We start from the raw sequence: 23,293 nt of genomic DNA on the forward strand, positions 1-23,293 counted from the left end.
AGTGTTCCGACAAAATGTACCGACGTGTGATAAGATTGTGGCTGGCATCGCAGCTCTGACTGCTGCTGTAAGCCTGCTTGAGTTTGTTACTTCACAGCAGCATTCATCATCATCATCATAGTCAGTCCCTCGGAATCGAGGAAGACTTGCTTCCACTCCTGAAGTGAGTTCTTTGGTGGCTGAACAGTCCAATATGAGGGCCACAGACTCTGTCACAGGTGGGACAGATAGTCGTTGAGGGAAGGGGTGGGTGGGACTGGTTTGCCGTGCGCTCTTTCCGCTGTCTGCGCTTGCATTATGGTGCCGCATAAGACTGAGAATAGCAGACTATCTTCCCTTAAATTTCCGAATCCAAATCTGATGACATTCTCCCCTTACGGGCCAGGTACTCCGACCAGGAAGATCTGAGGTTCAACCCTAGCCTGTGCTGCATTAGTTGATCTACTGGGCAACTGGTGCGAGTACCTCACAATTGGTAGAAAGATTGGGGCGATTATGCGACGAAGAGCAGATGTGGCAAGGCAACAGCACCAACTTGCATTTATGTAGCGTCTTTAATGTAGTAAAACATCCCAAGGCACTTAACAGGAGCGTTACGAGACAAAATTTGACACCAAGCCACATAGTGAGATAGTAGGTAGAGATGGATTTTAAGGAGGGGCCTAAAAGAGGAGAGAGAGAGAGAGAAGGAGAGATTTAAGGAGGGAATTCCAGAGCTTGGGGCCTAGGCAGCTGAAGGCACTGTCGCCAATAGAAGGGCGATGAAAATCAGGAATGTGCAAGAGCCCAAAATTGGAGGAGCGCAGAAATCTGAGGGTTGTTGGGCTGGAGGAGGTTACAGCGATAGGGAGGGACATAAGCAGATCAGGAACAGCCTTGCTGATAAAATCAGTGTTTGGCATCTGGTTGTCCAGTATTGAGGAGAGTGCACCACGAGAGCGAATATAAGTTTGCAACAATATACAAATCAGAATGTAGCTGCCTCATAGCTTTTAAACAAATATGCCATCCATTGGGTAATCCGAATCAAACCTTTTTGTCATTGGAGATAATTTGAGTACAGCACTGAAGTAATTTTACAGCATACATTTTGTAATTAAGCAGTTGATTACAGCTTGTGTCTTTGGGAAGGTTTCTTACGACTAATACTCATCGATAGTCTTGGTGAATCTGTTTTACACAGCAACATTGGCCAGTCCTGTGAGATTTTAATCATTTGTACATGTTTAGAAATAAACGGACATAATAAAATCAGTTAAGGGTTTGCCTGAGAAACGTTGTGAATTTTTCATGGTTTTGACTGGCTGTAAGCTGACCCCTTCCCAGTGTGGTTTAACAGGTGCTGTGTTACATCCTGCTGGAAGTGATGATATGGGTGCCCTGGGGAACAAGCAGCCGAGCCAGAGAGTGCAAACACAGCAGCTGTGCAGCAAAGGTAGCTGCTGCATTTGACGTCTGTGCTAAAAGGATATATTTGAACGGCCAGGTGTGAGGATGCTGAGCACCCCCTAACATTGTCCTGTAAGTAATTCTCTCCCAGTTATGTGTGTGGTGCAAACAAATTTTGTTGAGTAAGCTTAAAGATGTGCTTCTTGCAATATGGGACCTTGCACAGCTGAATAGCCTGTGGCTGTCAGTCACTTGGATGAAAATGAAATTCACATGATAGATGTATAGCACGACATTAGAATATTTCAGCACCTGTGGTATTTTCTTGATCACATTGATATATTAAGCTTTAGAGATTAAGGAAGCATATTTCACAATATAAAGAATTCTAGTATTCGAAGGGTATTAAGTTATGAAGGAACAGTTAGTTTTGTAAATAAACTTTGTACAAAACACTGACAATTAGAACAGTTACTTTTTGTTCTAATTTTCAGTTTTGTACAAAGTTTGCTGTTATGTGATTGGTGATCTCCATGCTTTTTACAACATAAAGTGTAGTCGAACCTTGAGACCAGCTCCATTGTGCCCCAAAAACAGGCAAAGTTACTAAGAGGAATTGAGAATGAATAGGTGTGTGGGAGGGATGAGAGTTATGTAATTGGGAGTCGGGTTGATTGAAGATGAGACCACTGCACCTTCCATTACACTGCCTGTCCTCAGTAACCCACCTGCTGTGTCACCACAAGTTCATTATTGTTCAATTATGTGTTGCTAAGATTTTTGTACCACATCTGTTATATAAATGTCAGTCTGAGACTGACTTACAAATGTTGGCGTTATTAATAATGCCAATAAATCTGCTGTCTGCTTTTGCCTTTTTTGTGTGTTTCCTTGGCCCACGTACCGAATGTGGCAAAAAGGGCAGATGGAGAACCTATTTCAAGCTCACCTCCTACACTCCGCTCGAGTCATCTGTGAGGGTGGATTGGTGATGACTCCTTCCCTCCAGCATTTCTTCCCCCAGCCCCCCTCTTTCCCCATAGTAGTATGGCTGAAATCAGAAACTCGTAACAAATGAGAGTTTAGATTCCAACCCTCTGCATTGTACCATGGTTCTCTAGCACTTTCCCAACTACAAAAGTGTTCAATAAATGTCTTAATGCTGAAGCATTATTCAGTAATTCACTGGTGCAGAAATACAACTGTAGCTACTGCACCCCCCCCCCCCCCCCTCCACCCCACAGTGGTTATGGGGTAAATGCATTCCCCAGTATGGAACTGAGTCATACAGACTTGGAAGTTCTCTGGTTCAATAAAAACCTGTGCTGCGTTTGCCAATTGCAGATAGCCAAATAATAGGGTTCCTACAATTAACCTCAGCAACTCTGGGCTGGGAAATGAGAAAAATCAGCCAGGGTTTGTGCTCATGATTAATATCTAGTGACTCTTGCTGGACAGTGTACGTATGTGGACATGAGGTGAGAATAAAGATCAGTTCGAATGTGATGGTTTTTCACAGTCGAATAATCTGCTAACAGTTCCTCACATGAAGATTTGCTACCTGGCTGAGGAGTTGTCAATAATGCCAATACATTGCTGTCTGTGCTTCTGCCTTTTTTGTGTGTTTCCTTGGCAAAAAGGGCAGAAGGGAGAACCTATTCCAAGCTCACCACCTACACTCGCCTCGACTCATCGGTTTGGAAATCGGTGAGGGTGGCTTGGTGAAGATTCCTTCTCACCAACGTTCCTTTTTTTTTCCCACTTTCCCCACAGCAGCATGGCTGAGATCAGAAATTTGTAACCGATGGCTCTGCATCTACTGGGACTGCTTGTTTTACATTACAAGCCATGCAGGCTGGAAATAAGAGACTTTCATCCCACATATCTGGGAAGGATTCAGGCCCCTGTCCCATAAGTGAAAGCAAATGCGAATGGCTGGCTCCTGTGGAATCTTACCATAGCAAGTTAGCATTTTCAGAAGAGATGGGAGGAAAATTGGAGGCGGAAAAAAATCTACCACTTCAGCCCAGATAGAGAAGTTGTAAATGCAATCCGAAATGCTGAATATTAACACCTGTGTAATGGACACTGTCATTACAATAGTGCTTGCAGTGTTCTCTAGTAGGTCTGAATATGGATGAGGGACTCTACTATGAAAGCCATAGTAACAGTTCCCTTGTGCAACAACCTACACTGTGTTCTGTAATGGGCAGCTGCTCTTACTCCAGACTCATGTATAAATGGCCACTAATTGCTGTTACTTGCGTATTCTATTCACCAGTATTGTTTTACTTTTTTTTGTGTAAGGAGGTCCAGTTCTGTTAACAGATCCTCCTCTGTGCTAAACAGTAAATCATTTATTTAAAAATGTACAAATACAGTTTTTAAAATTACTTTTATGTGGAATATTATTAATTACATCCTTTGGTTTAAAGTAAAGTTTTAGATCAGAGAAAAAGACATACTGGCAGTAATGTAGTAGCAGCCAAATCATCCCCTTTGATGAATCCTCCCTGTTAAGTAACCCCAGCAGCAATGTGTAGAATACTGACTAGGCAAGCACTCTTTTGCTTCCCCTTTTCCCCTCCAGCCCTGAAGGTCATGTCTTGTCCTGTAGTGTGCTTCCACAGGCACCAACACCGCCCACTATATTGGCTGTGAGTCTGGATGGTGAGCGGTGGCAGGTTTTTCGATCTTGGGAGGGCACTAGTTTGGAGGTGGGCAGTGTGCTTTCAGAGAATAATAGTCTGATATTTCTCAGAAATGAAAACTAGATGGGAAAACAGACATTTCCCACACCTGTATTTGTAGGGGAAAAAAACTGATCTAAACTGTCCAGGGGCACACACGTGAAAACTGATCTGATCACGCATGCAGAAAATGACTCCATGAATAGACTGTTTTGTGCATGCCCGCAGCCTTATTTAAATACCATGCTTATGGGTGGTTTATGACTGGAGGAAAAGATGGTCATCATGAAGAAACAACACACCCAAATCTAATCCTGTCATTACTACATGTGCACTTTGTCTCTGGGAGTTGTGGGAAACCTGGCTGACTCTAACCCTATATTGGCAGAGGAGTGGCGAGAGATTATGGCGGAGGTGCGGCAAATGAGAGTACGGGGCCCAGAAGAGCCTAGGGCTCGGACAGCACGGGCCAGCCCACACTACAATATGTCTGTGCACTAGGTCCGTGCAGCAGAGCAGGTCTCCAATTGTCCTGGTTAACCCTTGCCACTGGGTAAAGGCCTAGCTTTGTCAAGCCTGTGTGGTGGCTGATGTGCAATGGTCATCACATGTTGAAAAAAAAATCCACGCACAGGCATCTTCCACCCCTTCAATTGAAGTTCAGGACTGAAATATCAGGTCCTTCATTGAAACATCTGTGAACTCGTGTGGAAGCAAGTCAGCCTCGTTCAAGGGATCGCCTATGATGATGATGATGATGATTGGAGATGCTGAAGCCTATAGTATGCCTCTGACAGTGTCCTGGCTGATGAGAGCTGACTTGTTGCTAGTGACACGCCATGTGATGCAGAGCCATTACCCTCTCACTGAGCTACTGAAGGATATTGTTATTTATTTATCCTTAGCTGCTTGTCCAGTGGCCTCGTTCTTTCTATTTTACTCTTGTGCTTCTCTGACTGAGAAGGCGGGTGAATAATCTGCTCCCAGGTCTATCCCACTGAAGGCTGTGTATGCAAATAGCATATTTAATCTTTGAGCTTCAGTGCTCTAAATGGTGAATATTACAATTCTGTGCTGGAAGGAGAGGGTAACTGACTCCTTACTAGGGAGTCTTTTTCTCTCTCTGGAAGGCACTGTCTCAGGCTGACATATAATTCCATGAGCTCTGGTAGCTTAACTGGTACCCTACCAAAGTGGCCTTGTATCTCTCATCCTCCTGACCAGTAAAATGGGAGACACTAAGCTCTGAAATGCAGATAACTTTTTCAATGTAAATAATGTTTTCAAACCATTATACCACTGCCCACAAATTAGGTAGGAAAGGAGGAAATGGAGGAAGAGTTACCTGCTCACTGACCTAAATCTACATATCAGTGGAATGGATTTCTCCAGGATTCACTAAATCAGTATTTATCCTCTTGTCAGTTTTATGCCACGTAAAAGTAAGTTTGCAATTTCTTTAATATAATATAAAGAAAGTAGTTTTTAGTGCTTTACCATCTTGTTGAAATGTTTCAAAGTGCTTCACACAATGAAATGTTTTTTTTGGAGTTCAGTGACTAATGTTATGTAGAGAGACATGGTGGTTTATCAGTGTTGCTTTCAAGCAATTGGAAAAAGTTTCTTTTTATTCGATCTTCTGATGTGGGCATCGCTAGCAAAGCCAGCATTTATTGCCCATCCCTAATTGCCCTTGAGAAGGTGGTAGTGAGCTACATTCTTGAACTGCTGCAGTCCGTGAGGTGAAGGTACTCCCACAGTGCTGTTGGGGAGGGAGTTCCAGGATTTTGACCCAGTGACGATAAAGGAACGATGATATATTTCCAAGTCAGGATGCTGTGTAACTTGGAGGGGAACTAGGGGGTGGTGATGTTCCGATGCACCTGCTTCCCTTGTCCTCCTAGATGGCAGAGGTCACTGTCATGGAAGTCACAGTTATTATGGCACAGAAGGAGGCCATTCGGCCCATCGAGTTCATGCCAGCTCTCTGTAGAGCAATCCAGTCAGTCCTATTCTCGCATTCTTTCCCTGTAGCCCTGTAAGTTTATTTACCTCAATTGCCTATCTAATTTCCTTTTGAAATCATTGATCGTTTCTGCTTCCACCACCCTCGTCGGCAGTGAGTTCCAGGTCATTACCTCTCGCTGCGTAAAAAAAGTTTTTCCTCGCATTCCCCTTGTATCTCTTGCCCAAAACCTTAAACCTGTGTCCTCTAGTCCTTGTACCATCAGCTAATGGGAGCAGTCTTTCTCTGTCTCCCTTATCCAAACCCATCATAATCTTGTGCACCTCTACCGAATCTCCCCTCAACATCCTTTGCTCCAAAGAGAACAATCGCAACTTCTCCAACCTAACCTTGTAGCTAAAATCTCTCATCACTGGAACCATTCTGGCAAATCTCCTCTGCACCCTCTCAAGGACCTTCACATCTTAAAGTGACCAGAACTGGATGCAATACTCTAGTTGTGGTCTAACCAGAGCTTTATAAAGGTTCAGCATAACTTCCCTGCTTTTGTACTCAATACTTCCTTTGATGAAGCCCAGGAACCCATATGCTTTGCTAACTACTCTCTCTATGCCTTGCCACCTTCAAAGATCTTTGCACATGAACCCCCAGGTCCCTCTGTCCTTGCACACACTTTAAAACTGTGCCATTAAGTCTATATTGCCTCTCCCTATCCCTTCTGCCAAAATCAAATGCATTCTGAAATTAATGGATTTTGAGTTTGTTTGGCTGCATGTTTGGCTTATTACACAGCTTTATATAATTCTGATTATAAAGAATTGCTTTTAGCAGTAAAACTGAGGACCTTGAAGCCATGACACTATGGAGGAGTTGCTGCAGTGCATCTTGTAGACAGTACACACTGCCGCCACGGTGCGTCAGTGGTGGTGGAGTGAATGTTTAAAGTAGTAGATGGGGAGACAATCAAGCATGCTGCTTTGTCCTGGATGGTATTGAGGTTCTTGTGTTATTGGAGCAGTACTCAGCCATGCAAGTGGAGAGCATTCCATCACACTCCTGACTTGTATCTTGTAGATGATGGAAACGAGGTGAGACATTTACCGCAGAATACCCAGCCTCTGACCACCTCTTGTAGCCACACTATTTGGCTGGTCCAGTTAAGTTTCTTGTCAATGGTGACCCCCCCAGGATGTTGATGGTGGAGGATTCGGCGATTGTAATGCTATTGAATGTCAACGGACGGTGGTTAGACTCTCTCTTGTTGGAGATGGTCATTGCCTGACACTTGTGCGGCACGAATGTAACTTGCCACTTATTAGCCCAAGAGTGATTGTCTTGCTGCATGGGGGCACAGACTGCTTCATTATTTGAGGAGTTGCAAATGGAGCTGAACACTCTGAAATCATCAGCAAACATCCCCACTTCTCACCTTATGATGGAGGGAAGGCCGTTGATGAAACAGCTTAAGATGTTTGGGCCTCGGCCAATGCCATGAACGCTCTGTGTCTCAATGCGAGGAGCATTCGTAATAAGGTGGATGAATTAACTGCGCAGATAGCTGTCAACGGATATGATGTAATTGGGATTACGGAGACATGGCTCCAGTGACCAAGACTGGGAACTCGACATCCAAGGGTACTCAATATTTAGGAAAGATAGACTGAAAGGAAAAGGAGGTAGGATAGCGTTGCTGGTTAAAGAGGAGATTAACGCAATAGTAAGGAAGGACATTAGCGTGGATGAGGTGGAGCTGTGGAACACCAAAGGGCAGAAAACGCTAGTGGGAGTTGTTTACAGACCACCAAACAGTCATAGTGAGGTTGGGGATGGCATCAAACAGGAAATTACGGATGTGTGTCATAAAGGTACAGCAGTTATCATGGGTGACTGTAATCTACGTACTGATTGGGCTAAACAAACTGGTAGCAATACGGTGGAGGAGGATTTCCTGGAGTGTATAAAGGATGGTTTTCTAGACCAATATGTTGAGGAACCAATGAGAGAGCTGGCCATCCTAGACTGGGTGTTGTGTAATGAGAGAGGATTAATTAGCAATCTTGTTGTGCGAGGCCCCTTGGGGAAGAGTGACCATAATATGGTAGAATTCTTCATTAAGATGGAGAGTGACACAGTTAATTCAGAGACTCGAATCCTGAACTTAAAGAAAGGTAACTTCGACGGTATGAGACATGAATTGGCTAGGATAGACTGGCGAATGATACTTAAAGGGCTGACGGTGGATAGGCAATGGCAGACATTTAAAGATCACATGGATGAACTTCAACAATTGTACATCCCTGTCTGGCATAAAAATAAAAAGGGGAAGGTGGCTCAACCATGGCTTACAAGGGAAATTAGGGATAGTGTTAAATCCAAGGAAGAAGCATATAAATTGGCCCAAAAAAGCAGCAAACCTGAGGACTGGGAGAAATTTCGAATTCGGCAGAGGAGGACAAAGGGTTTAATTAAGGGGGGAAAATAGAGTTTGAGAGTAAGCTTGCAGGGAACATAAAAACTGACTGCAAAAGCTTCTACAGATACGTGAAGAGAAAAAGATTAGTGAAGACAAATGTGGGTCCCTTACAGTCAGAATCAGGTGAATTTATAATGGGGAACAAAGAAATGGCAGACCAATTGAACAAATACTTTGGTTCTGTCTTCACTAAGGAAGACACAAATAACCTTCCGGAAAATTAGAGGACCGAGGGTCTAGCGCAAAGGAGGAACTAAAGGAAATCCTTATTAGTCAGCAAATTATGTTAGGAAAATTGATGGGATTGAAGGCTGATAAATTCCCAGAGCTTGATAGTCTGCATCCCAGAGTACTTAAGGAAGTGGCCCTAGAAATAGTGGATGCATTGATAGTCATTTTCCAATATTCTATAAACTCTGGATCAGTTCCTGGAGGGTAGCTAATGTAACCCCATTTTTAAAAAAAAGGAGGGAGAGACAACACGGAATTATAGACCGATCAGCCTGACATCGGCGGTGGGGAAAATGTTGGAATCAAATATTAAAGACGTAATAGCGGTGCATTTGGAAAGCAGTGACAGGATCGGTCCAAGTCAGCATGGATTTCTGAAAGGAAAATCAGGCTTGACAAATCTTCTAGAATTTTTTGAGGATGTAACTAGTAGAGTGGGCAAGGGGGGGTCCAGTGGATGTGGTGTATTTAGACTTTCAAAAGGTGTTTGACAAGGTCTCATACAAAAGATTAGTGTGCAAAATTAAAGCACATGGTATTGGGGGTAATGTACTGACATGGATAGAGAACTGGTTGGCAGACAGGAAGCAAAGTGTAGGAATAAACTGGTCCTTTTCAGACTGGCAGGCAGTGACTTGAGGGGTACTGCAAGGTTCAGTGCTGGGAACCCAGCTATTCACAATATACATTAATGATTTAGACGAAGGAATTGAATGTAATAGCTCCAAGTTTGCAGATGACACTAAGCTGGGTGGCAGTGTGAGCTGAGAGGAGGATGCTATGGCTGTAGGGCGACTTGGACAGGTTAGGTGAATGGGCAAATGCATGGCAGATGCAGTATAATGTAGATAAATGTGAGGTTATCCACTTTGGTGGTTAAAAACACGGAGGCAGATTATTATCTGAATGGTGACAGATTAGTCAAAGGGGAGGTGCAACGAGACTTGGGTGTCATGGTACATCAGTCATTGAAAGTTGGCATATAGTTACAGCAGGCGGTGAAGAAGGCAAATGGCATGTTGGCCTTCATAGCGAGAGCATTTGAGTATAGGAACAGAGAGGTCTTACTACAGTTGTACAGGGCCTTGGTGAGGCCACACCTTGAATATTGTGTACAGTTCTGGTCTCCTAGTCTGAGGAAGGACATTCTTGCTATTGAGGGAGTGCAGTGAAGGTTCATCAGGCTGATTCCTGGGATGACAGGACTGACATATGAAGAAATATGGATCGACTAGGCTTATATTCAATGGCATTTAGAAGAATGAGAGGGGATCTCATAGAAACATATAAAATTCTGACGGGATTGGACAGGTTAGTTGCAGGAAGAATGTTCCCGATGTTGGGGATGTCCATAACCAGGGGTCACAGTCTAAGGATAAGGGGCAAGTCATTTGGGACCGAGTTGAGGAGAAACTTCTTCACTCAGAGTAATGAGCATGTGGAATTCTCAACCACAGAAAGTTGTTGGGGCCAGTTCGTTAGATATATTCAAAAGGGAGTTAGATGTGGCCCTTACGGCTAAAGGGATCAAGGGGTATGGAGAGAAAGCAGGGATGGGGTACTGAAGTGCATGATCAGCCATGATCATATTGAATGGTGGTGCAGGCCCAAAGGGCCGAATGGCCTACTCCTGCACCTATTTTCTATGTTTCTATGTAACTCTTGCAGTGATGTCCTGGGGCTGAGATGATTGGCCTCCAACAATCACAACCATCTTCCTTTGTGCTAGGTATGACTCCAGCCAGTGGAGAGTTTTCCCCCTAATTCCCATTGACTTCAATTTTACTAGGCTCCATGATTCCACACTTGGTAAAATGCTGCCTTGATGTCAAGGGCAGTTAATCTTATCTCTCCTCTGGAATTCCACTCTTTTTTTTTTTGTCCATGTTTGGACCAAGGCTGTAATGAGGCCTGGAGCCGAGTGGTCCTAGTGGAACCCAAACTGAGCATCAGTGAGCAGGTTATGCCACTTGATAGCACTGTCGACAACACTTTCCATCACCTTTGCTGTTGATTGAGAGTAGACTGATGGGGGTGGTAATTGGCCAGGTTGGATTTATCCTTTTTGTGGACAGGGCATACCTGAGCAGTTTTCCACCTTGTGTAGATGCCATTGTTGTAGCTGTACTGGAACAACTTGGCTAGAGGCATGGTTAATTATGGAGCACGTCTTAAGCATGGCCGGGATGTTGTCGGGACCCATAGCCTTTGCTGTATTCAGCACGCTCAGCTGTTTCTTGATATCACATGGATTGAATCGAATTGGCTGAAAACTAGCTTCTGTGATGGTGGGGACTTCGGGACGAGGCCGAGATGGATCATCCACTAGGCACTTCTGGCTGGAGATGGTTGCAAACACTTCAGTCTTGTCTTTTGCCCTTGCGTGCTGGGCTCTGCCCAGGATGGGGATATTCATGGAGCCTTCTCCTTCCATTTGTTGTTTAATTGTCCATTACCATTCATGACTGGATGTGGCAGGACTGCAGAGCTTTGATCTGATCCGTTGATTGCGGGATAGTTTAGCTCTGTTTATAGTAATGCTTTATTCTGCTGTTTGGCATGCATGTCATTGCAGCTTCCCCAGGTTTTTAGGTACGCCTGATGCTGCTCCTGACATGCTCTCATGCACTCCTCATTTGAACCAGGGGTGGTCCCCTGGCTTGATGGTAATGGTAGAGTGAGGGATATGTCGGGCCATGATGTTACAGATTGTGGTGGAATACAATTCTACTGCTGCTGGTGGTTCACACTGCCTCATGGATGCCCAGTTTTGAGCTGGTAGATCTGTTCTGAATCTAATCTATTTAGCACAGTGGTAGAAACATTGTTTGAATGCTAGTAGAGTAGCTGAGTCTCTCACCTAATTGAAATGCAAGGAGATTGCTGACTTTATTTGCATAAGTCAAAAATCTCCCAGCCTACCTGAAGCTGGCCAAATTAATTTGCTTTAGGTAGCATCAGTTAATGAATAAGTATGAACCTTTTATTACTGGCCTATTTTTTTTTCCCCCCTGTTTAACCCTTCACAAACTTCCCAAGTGGATTCTGTCTGGTTTGGAAAGGAAGGCCTCGACTTTCCTCACAAACAGCAAATTTCCAGCAATAATCTAATTTCAATGGCCCTGAATTTGCAGTCGGAGGCTTCCCGCGAGGAATTGCCTCTAATCTACAAATAAAATGCCCATGTACCTGGTGGCCCGGGAAGTATGAACAGAAGAACTAGGAACAGAAGTAGGCCATTCAGCTCCTTGAACCTGCTCCCCCATTCAATGATCATGGCTGATCTTCCACCTCAACTCCACTTTCCTGCACTATACCCATATCCCTTGATTTCCTTAATATTCAAAAATCTATTGATCTCTGTCTTGAATATACTCAAAGACTGAGTCTTCACAGCTCTCTGGGGTAGAGAATTCCAAAGATTCACCACCCTCTGACTGGAGAAATTTCTCCACATCTCAACCCTAAATGGCTGACCCCTTATTCTGAGACTGTGACCCTTGGCTCTAGACTCCCCAGCCAGGGGGAAACATCCTCCCTGCATCTACCCTGTATGGAAATGTGCAGTCCTGGGGCTTGCCGGTTACGCGCGGGTAGAGATACACATATCTCAGGGCTGCAGGCGGTTCGTGAGCGCCTCTGGGATCATGTGGGCCAACCCAACAAATGACAGCAGGGAATCCCATATGGAAACCCCCTAAGTATGAATGGAAATACCCCCTAAAATACATCTAAACATCAAGTATTTTTTTTTAAAAAATCACATTTTCAAAATGAATTAAAATGGCATTTAATTAAGTATTTAAAACAAAAATGTAATTTTTTGAAAAATAAATTTACATGTTTTATAGGGGCTAAAAGTAAACTTGCCTTATTTCACATGTTTTTAAATGTATAAATTATTGATAAAATTTTATTTTTCTGTTTTTTAAAAATCTTACGCTGTTTTACCAGGCGTAAGAATTTCACAGGCATTCACTTTGCAGAAGATGGGCAAATAACACAACTCTCCGCACGCGAATGCCCTTTTCCCGGGGATACGGTGAATCTGGCAAGAAGATTCTTGACAGATCACAAGTTCCGGGCTTTAGGACATATGCAGCGTATGCATAAACCCGGAACTTGTGCAAACCTCTGGAGTAAGAGTGCATGGTCACCTCGTACACGTCCGTAGGGGCTGTAAATTACAGGCCAATATTTTATTGATGCCCAGGAATGCACCGGAGGATTGCGGAGACCTCTTGTACCCTGCTGCAGCTTAAAGCCCCCACCAGCTCTAGCAGCTCTGTGCAGCACTAATATACTGGTGTTACTAGCATCCAGCATTACTGTTACAATAATGATGTCTGATCTGTCATTATTGTCTTATTTTGAAAGTGATAATGGAAGATCACTATGGGACCAGAAATCTGGTAAAAAGGGTTTCTGTCCTATTATCAAATATTCGCTTCTCCCCACTCCGGTGCAATTTAAGAGGCAAACCCTCCCTGATGAATCCAAAGAGACTTTCTCCTTCCCACCATTTTCCAACAAGAAACCCATCTCCAAAGAACATAAAATAGAAGAGACTTGAGGGATGGCTGCTGCAAATAGACAACTTCAGACCACTGTGCGATGTTCTGATGCTAGCTCATTGTGGAACACAATGATTATGGGGTCAATGAGTGTCGACAGGTTATTTGTTGATGGAAGTATTCCTAGCCAAGCCTGATACTGTGCTCAATTGACGTCCATATGGCCATGCTTTCCAGCAGTGATAGCTGGATACCAGTCAGGAGTAGGAACCCACCTCGCCAGCGCAAGGGAGCTGAGGCCAATTGTAAAGCCTACTCAGCACCCCAATTGAGTTCAGCTAACTCAGTAGAATAACTGGAACAGGTGCAAAGCCTTTTGTTTAATTTGAAATGCAAATTGAGGTGCTTTATCTTCATTCAAAGTAATTAACAGAGTTCACTGACTGTAATTCTCTGGGTATGAAGTGCACATAAAGCAGATGGGAAACTCAACTAATGTCATTTAACAACAATTAAAAATACCTCCACTCCATACAGAGTTTCTGTTGACCCTGCATTCTGGATTACAAATTCACAGCTAAATTTCTGTGATTTATGTGGCATATCTCTTCCTTCATCAGAAGGATAGGAAGTTTCAGAGGGCAAATGTCTCTCACACTGCTGTTGATGCCAAGTCAGCAGGAGCTGTGCTGAGGCAGGGCAAGAGCATCGTAACCAGTTTGTCAGGCTCCCAGAAAAGCTCCAAGGGCAGACGAATTGAAATAGCAATAAAGAATCTAGTTCAAATGTATGACCTTGCAATGCAAGTCTAGCATTCTAGTGCTAAAGCCAATGTTGCCAATGGATTCAGTATAGGTGATTACCTGAGAATTCATCAACACCAGTTACCAACTGGAACAAGGTTTTGAAAGAAAAGTAAGGCCAAGTTAGAAAAATAACAAAATACCCTCCAAAATCTCCACCCCTCCCCCCCCACTTTTTTTGCCTTTTCAGCCCCCTTCTCCTAGAGGCGCTGACTGATACGAGGATATTATTCCATGGTTGCAATCAGCCCATCAGTGCTCTCCCCAAGTGGTCACTCTTAATTTGTGAGCATAGATACATTCATGCCAATCATTAGGGTTGTAAGCTGACTGAGTGTTCATTAGAAAAATTAGCTTTTTTCCCCACTGGTATTTTGCTGAATGCTGGTAGAACTAAGCAAACATTTGGAGGGTGCAACTGGAGGATGTCAGAACCAATCAATCACATGCCACTATCTCCTATTTTCGGTTGCACATGCAGCAGAACATTTTAAGATGAATCAATGGTTTCTGAATGTCGATTGCAAGTAAGTTTATTTAGTGTTTGTCCCTGAAGAAGTTAAATATAACATGCTGCCAAAAAGGTGATTTTGAAATTTATTTTCCTGACACTGCTTTTTAAAAAATGTATCAGAGACCCTACCACCTGTCAACTGCCACCCTGACTGAGATTGTGTAATTCAACACAGACTGACTCCTGCTGGTCTGGATGGGTCAGTGCCTTTTACTCACTTGACCATCAGAGGAGCCAGGAAAATAAGAGGTGATATTTTCTGAGCTTGGGAACGTATCAGCACCACCAGACGTATTATGACACCATACATGAAATATATTTTCCTCACTCATGCCCTTGACATTGCTTGGCGCAAGGGACATCACCTGTGTGTTCCTAGCACCCACCATTATTAAGGGCGGGGGAGGAATTTTACATTTTAAAGGGGTGATTGGATTCTGGAAAGTTGGAAAAACTGCAAGTGTCAACTCAAATTGGGTTTTTTCCAGTCCTGCAGCTCTGTGATCCCATTCATGTTGAGACAAGGTACTGCAGTAAAATCCCAACGCCCTCCTGCCATTTCGGGCAGGCACCCCAGTCGCACCAGAAACCCCATTAATTATATCCAATTTGGGACAGGGTGGTGCTGCCCCTCCCCAGATTCTCCCCTAAAAGCCCACCTGAGGAATTTCAGGCCTCTGGTTTTAAATTATCAATGATGCTTCTGTCTGAGTGACAACGAATATTGTGGCTGAAAAGTCTTGTCCATGACTAACCCGTACTGATTCGTACGTGTTTGTTTGACTTACTGATAGTTTACAATTTGGTGTGACTGCGAGGTGTTTTTAGCAATTGACTAGGCTTTTACAAAGTGCAGCTCTTTATATTTTGACTGATTGGGAACGAGAGATAACCTGACTGATGTTGACTGGTATCGTTGTGTGAAAGCTTTATACCCTGGAAATGAATGGGGCATATGGAGTGGGGGATAGACAGGCAGATAGAAATGAAACTCTTCTTCATGTGAAGGCAGTTATCAAAAATATATTTTTCTGAAAATCCAATTTCAGTTTGGACGGGCTTATCGTTCGCCATGAAATTGGTTTAAATGACACTTGCTTTGAACTGTGCCTCTGAACGTGCTGTACATTTTAATGATGCTGAGATAGCAATAACGATTTGATTAAATGCACTGAATCAAATATCGTCCTGTGGTTTTATAATGAAGGGGTTGCATGGATATCTAATGGAATGATTTTAACAAATAATCCTTGTAAATAACCAGTAATACACTCTGCACAATACATTTAAAGGATTATGAATGATCAAATCTTTCACACTGGAATTTACAGAGTGGCTCAGTGTGGCACAGAGTGGTACCATGTGGGTATCTCCCTGCAGCTTCCCCAAATGCCAAGTTCCCAACTCCTCTGCCTGTTTGGGGGGGCGTGCGCCACTGAAAGGAGGAGGGCTGTTAAATTGAGAGAATGAATGAGACTGAAGGGCTCTTGAAGGACTGGAAAGGGTTCATGTGTTCATCCTCTCCCATTGGGGAATGCTAGAAGAGACCTAGCGAGCAGAAAGCAATTTATGAAAGAAAAGGGAGTTCAGATAAATCAGAGGCAGAGATGAACAGGACTTCCCGCTTTGGGCGCAGTTGGTGATCCGGACTCACATTGCACCCAAAATTGTGCTAGTTTTGAAGTGTTTTTTATCTCGCATTTCTGCTCAAACTCATTTGCATATCAGCAAACACAAATTCTGCCATCAACCAGCGCAATCAGGTAAGTTTTAAAATGTCATTTTTTTAAAAATTGTTTCAAAAAATATTTCTTGATCGATTTAAGTGTGGTAACTCAGTGCAGTTTGATTAATACAGCTGAAAATGGGTTTATCACAATAAAAATGAGCATTTTTATTCACTGTCAATTCTCCATCTGTGAGAAACCAGATTTTAAATTACTGAAAATTATTAGTTTTAAAAAAAAATACAGAATCATTTGCTAGTTATATTGGGGTGCAGTAGTCAGTTTCTTAATACATTTTTAAAAAGATTAAATTCAAGAGGGTGGAAAGTCAGTCTGTTGCTGCCTCTGTTCACACCCCGGAGGGGCGGTAATGGCGGTGGAAATTATTTCCGGGCGAGCAGCCAGCTTCCACACCCCGCCAGGACATTCGGTGCCTGGCTTTGCGGGGGCACGGTGCAGTATCACCCAGGAGAGGTGAGCCGGTGTGCAACGCCCCTGATTGTGTCACCGTTTCAAAATTAGTTTTCAGAGGAACCAATAGCGCCTCATAGCGCACCCTAGTGGGTCTGCCTAGGAAAGCGGATGGTCCAAGCTGTACCTGAGGGTAGGACCTGAGGTAAGTGTGATTGTTTTTTATTTTTGCGGTTTATATTTGTGGCGTCAGTAAGGTACTGGGAATGTTTTTGATGTTTTTTTTGCTGATTTTCTTTTTCTCAGGGAAGTCTCTTAGGATGCTCCAAGGCCGGCTCTTTAGCTCGGGATTTTCAGTTGCTCAGCCGGCCTAGCGCCCTAAAAGAGGAACGCCTCCCTTAGCGCTCCGCTACACATGCGGGGACCAGCTGATGAATTTTGCGGCTGAAGATGCAAACAATTTCCCAACCCAAAATTTACCGCTCCACCGCCATTCGTACCTCAAAATGGGCGGAACCGAATTTCCACTCTTTTAAAACTTACCTTTTCGTGTCCTTGTACCTAATAGAACCAGCTTAAGTTTTACAGCCTCCTCAAAGGCCTGTAAACGAGCGCAATTGGCGGAATGTCACCATGGTGATTAATCCATCCTGTGGCATAGCCAATCTTGTGGGCTGGGCTGTAGCGGATGTTTTTGAAGCTAGTGCAGAAGATTGCGGAAATTCGATTCGTGCTTCAAATTCCGCGATCTTTTGCGCCGGTTATGCTGATTCCGGGCAAATTACACCGAAAAAGACAGCGCAAGTTAGCGGAAAATTTATCCCCAGATATTTCACATTGCTCGCGACACAAAAGCACAAGGTATTCACTGCATTCTTTTGTTTCCATTATAATGCTGAAGCTGCACCGAAATGCCTAATGAAATGAATTTATAACAGCAAACTTATAGATACTCAATATTAACCCTTAAAGCAATCCATTGTCATGGTCACTGTGCCACTACATGTTTCCTGTTCTGTCACACAGTAAACAGGCCCCCAGAGACTGAAATCGTGTGGAAGCAGACTGTGAGCAATTTTTATTTTGATCAGAGCCATGGATATTGTGGCAATTTCTACATTTGTAACTTGGCATCAACCATAATGGTGCTATTTGTCTCCCTTCATTTCCAGGGCTGTCATTTTGATATAGCAGCTTTATATTAGCAATTTGTTAGTTACAGATTGAATATAACACAATTCTGTGCATGTTCACTGCAGATTGTCTTCAGCCAACTGCAGCTAATTCCTGTTTATTTGATAGAGGGTGGGTTAAAGATTTTGTAAATGGTGATTAATTTAATATTTAGGATAGGAATGCTTTAAAGATGTAATATATTGATTCTGATTATTGTTCACTCTTGAAATGCTGTCACTTTTAGGGTAAGGAATACCTTATTAAAATGCATGTTGATGTGTTGGGGGAAACACACAGGAATATGATTTCCCGCACCATGTAGTAGTATTATGGGGTGTGGTGCCCCTATTGCCAACTTGGTGAGTTCCTAATCTCTGACACACTCGGAGAACCTCCAAAGACATGTTAGGCACTTTCCGACAAAGGGAAAATTCAAGTTCCACTTCCTTTCACCCACTTCCTGAAGAAAGGTTATATTGGCAGAAACTCATAAGCAATTGCCCCGCCCTTTCACCCAAGGGTGGTGCATTACATGAAGTAAACCAAAAAATTAAGAAAATAACTTTAAGAATAAGATATTCAAATACAATTTGTAATTGTTGCAAAGGGGAAGACATCTCCAGTTTCCTTACATTTAATAAAGCCTTTTTACCAGCTGTCCCAATGGCTTAATCGGTAGAAGCACTCCATGTGGTACTGAGCCATACGGACCAGAAGGTTCAAGGTTTCACCCAGGTCTGTGCTGTTGGTTGGTCTTGGGTACTGTGGCAGTAAGGGTGTTACAATTGACTTCAGTACCCCTTGGCTAAGAAGAAAAAAGTCACCCAAAGCTGCTAATTTCTATCACCAATAGGTAACTTCAGCTGAAAAATCCATCCTGCCAATATTCATATGTCAAGACTTGAGAAAATAAAGAAATAAAGAACTTGCATTTATATCACATCCTCAGGACATTCCAAAATGGTTCACATCTAATGAATTACTTTTGAAGTGTGATTAGTATTGTTATGTCGACGAATATGACAGTCAATCGGCACACACAAAGGCTGCATAAATATCAAATTAGATGAATGACCCATTAATTTGTTTTTGGCGGTGGTAGTACCAAAAGCTGGCACTGCTTGTGAAACCATAGTCCCTAGCAGGAGTCAATGCTAGCAGGCGATAAAGGGAAAATGACAAAAGTTTAGCATGTACTAAACCCAATGCACTCCAGCATTCGACAATTTTAATTAAAGCAGCTTAAACCCTGACAACATTATTCCTGTAGACATTATTGAAGCTTTTATTGAAGGTTTTGTTTTAATTTGCTGGTATTATTAGTTTTTATCTGATGTTTCTAGCCTTTACAGTATGACATCCTTCCATTTATTATAATTAAACCATTAAAAAGCAACAAGTACAGAAGGTGTACATATTTTTTAAATTGATGTATCACTCGTTCTGAAATATCATGTTAATTATTGCTTTCCTTCCAAAACCCTTGAGGAGGAAGTGTATGACTCTGCATTGACATTGTAGCTAACGTGTGAGCTATGAGTCATCGGCACAGAACAGCAGTAGAAAAAATTACGTACTGCACGTCAAAGAAATCAAAAGGGGCCAATTTATTATTATAGACAACAGGCATATTTGTCAGAAGTCGCCCATTTATTGGAATAATTAACTATTGAATTAGCATAGAAAAGATCAAGGTGAATATCATGTAAATGCAGTGATGGTTGACAGTTGATTGAACTGTAGATCACCTGCAGATTTCAAAAAGTTTTATTGTTAAGTTTGAACTGATGTGAGGTAGCTCTTGTATTGGAGATTATTTAGTAAGGGACCGAGATTTGGATTGCAGCTTGACTGGTGTCCCCAATCTTCCTCCATTTATGAATAGGTTTACCTGGTTTGTTGTTTGTTCACGAGTTGAAAGAAATGTTCTCATTTCTATTGCTAAATCTGATAATTAACTTATTTTTAAACAGTTTATACAGTTGTCATGGTGACACAATGGTTCTAATCTCCCTGGTCTGCCTAATTCTCCAAGGCACTCCCTTCCTCGACTGCATGCTGATACCTTTCTTCCTCTCTTCCTCCCCCCACTTCTTGCGTATAGCTGTATCTTTTTACACGGGGCGGATATGTTTACCCAATATCACCATCTGCCTGATGGTGTCATGCATATGATGTGTACGTATCTCAGGACCTGATTTTCAGCGTAAGATCTTTCATGGGAGGATTGCCAAACCATACAAGTTCAGACTTGTGTCTGCAGCAGTGAGCATTGGGTTTGCCTTGCATGCGATTCTTGCCCTCCGCCACTGTTAATAACTAATGTACATTAAAAGTGAACAAAGATTTTAACATAAAAATCACTCTCTATTTGATAGTCTAATTCTATTTGCTAGTGTTCTATCCCTCCACATTATGAAATCTTAAAATTCCTTTTTCATTCATTACGTACTTAAAAAAAATCTATGGCACATATACTGAAGAGGAGTACACAGGGAAACATTTGGAACAGTTATGTTTCATACAAATAACAGGTGTATAGACAGGTTGCATTGTGCTAGATTTAATGCAGAATTAGATTAGTGGTCGTGCAAAGGCCTCCTGTTCTTGCAATGAGGATGTATGTGCCAGCACTTTTGGAACTGACATTCAGGCCCATAAATATGGTGCTTATGAATTCTGTAAATAACGGTGGCTTATCATTTAGCTTGACTCTCCTTTTTTAATCCCTTGCTTGTTTCCTTGACTTCTAGCGATGTTTGAATACACTGGTATTTTCTGACTTTCTCTGAATTTGCTTGGGTTTTTTGGGGTCCATTTTTCTCCTCTTGATTTTCTTTCCATTTTTTGATGCTAAAAAACTTCTAAGCCTATTTCCACTTCCGTAACATTACCCGTCTCCACCCGTTAACTCTAGATTCGACTATTTAAATGCTTTTCTGGCGGCCTCCCACTTAAGAACATAAGAACATAAGAATTAGGAACAGGAGTAGGCCATCTAGCCCCTCGAGCCTGCTCCGCCATTCAATAAGATCATGGCTGATCTGGTCGTGGACTCAGCTCCACTTACCCGCCCTCTCCCCGTAACCCTTAATTCCCTTATTGCTTAAAAATCTATCTATCTTTGACTTGAAAACATTCAATGAGCCAGCCTCAATTGCTTCCTTGGGCAGAGAATTCCACAGATTCACAACCCTCTGGGAGAAGAAATTCTTTCTCAACTCGGTTTTAAATTGGCTCCTCCGTATTTTGAGGCTGTGCCCCCTAGTTCTAGTCTCCCCCACCAATGGAAACAACCTCTCTGCCTCGATCTTGTCTATCCCTTTCATGATTTTAAATGTTTCGAAAAGATCACCCCTCATCCTTCTGAACTCCAAGGAGTAAAGACCCAGTCTACTCAATCTATCATCATAAGGTATCAGCCTAGTGAATCGTTTCTGTACCCCTTCCAAAGCTAGTATATCCTTCCTTAAGTAAGGTGACCAAAACTGCACGCAGTACTCCAGGTGCGGCCTTACCAATACCTTATACAGTTGCAGCAACACCTCCCTGCTTTTGTACTCCATCCCTTTCGCAATGAAGGCCAACATTCCATTTGCCTTCCTGATTACCTGCTGCACCTGAAAACTAACCTTTTGGGATTCATGCACAAGGACCCCCAAACACTTGCATCCTCCGTAAACTTGAACCAATCCAAAACTCTGCTGCCTGTATCCTAACTCCCACCAAGTCTCATTCATCCTCTCTGCTCGTTGATCTACATTGGCTCCTGGTCCGACAATGCCTCAATTTTTAAATTCTCATTCATGTTTTCAAATCCCTCCATGGCCTTGCCCCATCTCCTCTCTGTAACCTTCTCAAGCCCTACAACCTTCAGAGTTCTCTGCGGTCCTCAAATTCTGGCCTCTTGCGCATCCCCAATTTTCTTTGCTCCACTCTTGGCAGCCATGCCTTCATCTGCCTTGGCCTTAAGCTCTCTAATTCTCTCCGCCTCATAGAAACATAGAAAATAGGTGCAGGACTAGGCCATTCAGCCCTTCGAGCCTGCACTACCATTCAATCTGATCATGCAACTTTCTGCTTTCTCTCATACTCCTTGATCCCTTTAGCCGTAAAGGCCACATCTAACTCCCTTTTGAATATATCTAACGAACTGGCCTCAACAACTTTTTGTGGTAGAGAATTCCACAGGTTCATAACTCTTGAGTGAAGAAGTTTCTCCTCATCTCAGCCCTAAATGGCTTACCCCTTATCCTTAGACTGTGACCCCTGGTTCTGGACTTCCCCAACATCGGGAACATTCTTCCTGCTTCTAACCTGTCCAATCCCGTCAGAATTTGATCTGTTTCTATGAGATCCCCTCTCATTCTTCTAAATTCCAGTGAATATAAGCCTAGGCGATCCAGTCTTTCTTCATATGTCAGTCCTGCCATCCTGGGAATCAGTCTGGCAAGCTTAGGAAACCAAAACTGTGCACAATATTCAAGGTGTGGCCTCACCAAGGCCCTGTACAACTGCTGTAGGACCTCCCTGCTCCTATACTCAAATCCTCTTGCTATGAAGGCCAACATGCCATTTGCCGCCTTCACCGCCTGCTGTACCTGCATGCCAACTTTCAGTGACTGAAATACCATGATACTAAGGTCTCGTTGCACCTCCCCTTTTTCTAATCTGTCACCATTCAAATAATATTCCGCCTTCCTGTTTTTGCCACCAAAGTAGATAACCTCACATTTATCTACATTATACTGCATCTGCCATGCATTTGCCCATTCAGCTAACCTGTCCAAGTCACCCTGCAGCCTCTTAGCATCTTCCTCACAGCTCACACTGCCACCCCAGCTTAGTGTCATCTGCAAACTTGGAGATATTACATTCAATTCCTTCGTCTAAATCATTAATGTATATTGTAAATAGCTGGGGTCCCAGCACTGAACCTTGCAGTACCCCACTAGTCACTGCCTGCCATTCTGAAAAGTACCCCTTTGCTTCCTGTCTGCCAACCAGTTCTCTATCCACATCAATACATCACCCAATACCATGTGCTTTAATTTTGCACACTAATCTCTTGTGTGGGACCTTTATCAAAAGCCTTTTGATAGTCCAAATATACCACATCAACTGGTTCTCCCTTGTCCACGCTACTAGTTACATCCTCAAAAAATTCCAGAAGATTTGTCAAGCATGATTTCCCTTTCATAAATCCATGCTGACTTGGACCGATCCTGTCATTGCTTTCCAAATGCGCTGCTATTTACATAATTAATTATTGATTCCAACATTTTCCCCACTACCGATGTCAGGCGAACCGGTCTATAATTCCCTGTTTTCTCTCCCTTTTTTAAAAAGTAGGGTTACATTAGCTAACCTCCAATCCATAGGAATTGATCCAGAATGTC

General features: G+C 42.9%; 1 protein-coding gene across 7 annotated transcripts in view; it reads left to right on the top strand.

The window, feature by feature from the left end:
- The window catches only part of pacsin1b (protein kinase C and casein kinase substrate in neurons 1b), a 406,522-nt gene that overhangs the window by 53,087 nt on the left and 330,142 nt on the right, over positions 1-23,293 (top strand). Inside the window, exon 2 of one of the 7 annotated variants that reach the window (XM_070858874.1) lies at positions 5,394-5,521. The exons of the other annotated variants lie outside the window; for them this stretch is intronic. The gene's annotated coding sequence lies outside the window, so the exon portion shown is untranslated. The remainder of the gene's footprint in view (positions 1-5,393; positions 5,522-23,293) is intronic. 7 annotated transcript variants of the gene reach the window in all.

Source organism: Pristiophorus japonicus, chromosome 17 (assembly GCF_044704955.1).
Source record: "Pristiophorus japonicus isolate sPriJap1 chromosome 17, sPriJap1.hap1, whole genome shotgun sequence".
NCBI lineage: Eukaryota > Metazoa > Chordata > Chondrichthyes > Pristiophoridae > Pristiophorus > Pristiophorus japonicus.